Genomic DNA, 3,161 nt, shown 5'->3' with positions numbered 1-3,161 from the left:
TTCACTAAGTGGGCCCGCAGGGTATTTTTGGCGCAAAGTCTATTTTTAGACTATGTCTATTTTTAGACATATGGATCATGGTCTATGAGTTGCAGGATGCTATTTGTGGATGATTGGTCATGTTGGTAAAAATAGATGGACTTCTATTTTTAGACATATGGGCAGGTTTCTATTTTTAGACTGTTAGGCTAAAAATAGAATAGTCAAATATTATTAGCTCCTAATAATATTTGGACTATAAACATTATCTTATCCTCTTGGAGCACTTCAGTTTGAGCTACAGATGTGGCACATGCAGCTGTCAGAAGGAAATACACTTTTCTTGTGGGTTAGTTGAGCTATTGCATGCAGGACTTCAATTAGAACTCATGTGGTTGAGTTTCGGTGGAGTTGATTGTGGAGTTGATGGAGTTGTGTTTAGTTTGACTTGGTTAAACTAGTTGTATTTAGTCTAACTGCAAATACACTAGTGATGAGTGATGTGAATTAATTGATTAAATTAATTCACTAATTATTAACTCATAAAGCAACTAAAGAATACATTAGTTAACTCAGTGCATGTATAGTTCAGTGGAGACAGGTGTTAGAGGTTGAGATTGCTATCAGTTGTGACTATAGTTGTGCATGAGATCTTGCACAATCAATGGAATTGAGTTATGACAATGAGGACTGTGAAGTGTGGGAAAATACCAAGGAATTATAACCTGTGGTCACATGATTTTCACTTTGTAATTATGCAGTGGAGGGAGGCAAAGCAATGGAGAAGATTTGAACCTGTGACTTGTTCGGATCTGAGCTAGTTTTGTGTGTAACAGGTGGAGATAGTGCTGGATACTTGAGAGGAGTATTGTACTATGTATTGTTACATGTTCTCAATCATTATAATATATAGATAGTGTGGGGTTTTCAGCTGTATGCTTTCCCCGGGTTACATACTGTGTTAATGTGTGCATGCAATTGATGTTTCATTATTTTTGATGCTGCTAAATTGATGATCAACGTAGAGGAGATTATGTATTGTGCATGTATTCCGCAATAGTGTATAATCGAGATAATATCTATGAATAAGTGTTTATTATTCAAAATTTCTACAGACTGAAGGACTCATCCTAGGTCATTATATCTCAGCAGCTGGAATACAGGTAGATCCGGCCAAAATTCAAATAATTTTGTTAATACCTACTCCTACCACACAGACAGAGGTACGCAGTTTTCTTAGATTTTCTGGTTATTATAGGAGGTTTATAGAACATTTTTCTCAAATAGCTGCACCTTTATACACACTAACAGGGAATGTTGATTTTTTTTGGACAAATAAATGCAACTACGCATTTGAGGATCTGAAAAAGCTTGTGTCAATAGCCCTAGTCCTCAAAGGTCCAAATTGGGACCTGCCATTTCAAATTTCATTAGATGCTTCAAAAACAACTATTGGAGTAGTCCTTGGGCAGGGAGAAGACAAAAAACCATATGCAATCTATTACATTAGCAAGAATTTTTCTCCTACTAAGCTAAACTATACTGTTACTGAAAAAGAATTTTTAGTTGTAATACATGTTGTAAATAAATTTAGGCATTATATCACTAGATATCCTGTTGTTTTATATATAGATCACTTTGCCATAAAATATTTAGCAAATAAGCCAATTACAAACAGTAGAGTAGCAAGATGGTTGATTTTATTATAGGAATTAGACATCACAATAAAAGATCGACCTAGGAAAGAGAATCTTGTAGCTGACTTTCTCTCATGAATGCCGAAGCCAGTGGACACAGCAGCAGTCGAAGATCAATTTCCAAATGAACATTTATTTGCTGTTACTGTCAAAACACCTTGGTATGCTGATGTTGCGAATTATTTAGCAGTAGGCAAATTACCAAAGCATTTGACCCCCAATGAACAAAAGCAGATTGTACAGTGTAGTACCCGATTTTCTTGGATTGGGGGCTACCTATTTCATACAGGGGCAGATATGCACATCAGAAGATGCATCCGTGAAGATGAAATATTTGACATTCTGAAAGCCTGTCACAACAGACCATGTGGCGGACATTTCACAGATCGAAGAACTGGTCACAAAGTTCTACAAACAGGGTATTATTGGCCCACAATCTTCAAAGACGTAAAGAAATTTGTTCAAGCTTGTGACAGTTGCCAAAGAACAGGATGCCCTGGACAGTCTGACGAAATGCCTTTGAACCCACAGCTAGTCATCGAACCATTTGAGCATTGGGCACTCAATTTTGTTGGTCCGATCAACCCATCATCAAACCAGAAAACATATATTTTGGTAGCAACAGAATATGTGACCAAATGGGTTGAAGCAGAGGCACTTCCAAGAGCTACAGAGGATTCTGTCATTCATTTCCTATTCTAGATATTTGTGCGATATGGCCTCCCAAGAGACATAATCATGGACAGAGGACCACAATTTGCTGGTAATAAAATTGCTGCAACATTAAAAAACTATCATATTCAGCACAAGATTACCACTCCATACCACCCACAGGCAAATGGCCAAGTAGAGAGCACGAATAAAGTAATAGAAGCAATATTAACAAAAACCATTGCGTCACACAGACGTGATTGGGCTACAAGATTGCCAGAAGCCTTGTGGGCATACCGAACAACGTGGAGAAACACCACTGGTTATTCACCATATCAGCTAGTATTTGGAAAGGAACCCATCTTTCCAATAGAGTTCGAAATACAAACATTGAGAACAACACAAGAAGTCGGTCTAGATTTAAATGAGGCCCAGATTAATAGACTATAGTAGATCAACGAGCTAGATGAAATTAGGCTCTCCACTCTTCAACATACTACATTAATCCAACAACAGAGAGAAAAATGGCACGATGCCCTCATAAAAAAGAAAGTCTTTCACGAAGGAGATTGGGCACTCCTATACGATTCCAGGTTTCAGGATTTTCTAGGAGAACTTCAAACTCACTGGCTCGGACCGTATGAAATCCAAAAAGTGCATGATAATGGCACCATTACGTTAACTACCATTGACAGATCTGGCCATACCTTTAAAGAAAATGGCCACCGAGTTCGATTGTACCACAAACCGCTTACTCGGGAATCCTTCTACCAGCAACTCTGGGAAGACTCTGACATGCAGATTCTGGTTGAGGAAGAGAACTCTTCCTTGCCT

Source organism: Pinus tabuliformis, chromosome 7 (genome assembly GCF_031772625.1).
Source record: "Pinus tabuliformis cultivar Carrire ecotype Pingquan chromosome 7, CPIR1, whole genome shotgun sequence".
NCBI classification, from domain to species: Eukaryota; Viridiplantae; Streptophyta; class Pinopsida; order Pinales; family Pinaceae; genus Pinus; species Pinus tabuliformis.
The sequence above is the reverse complement of the archived record's forward strand: the minus strand, read 5'-3'. Positions refer to the sequence as shown.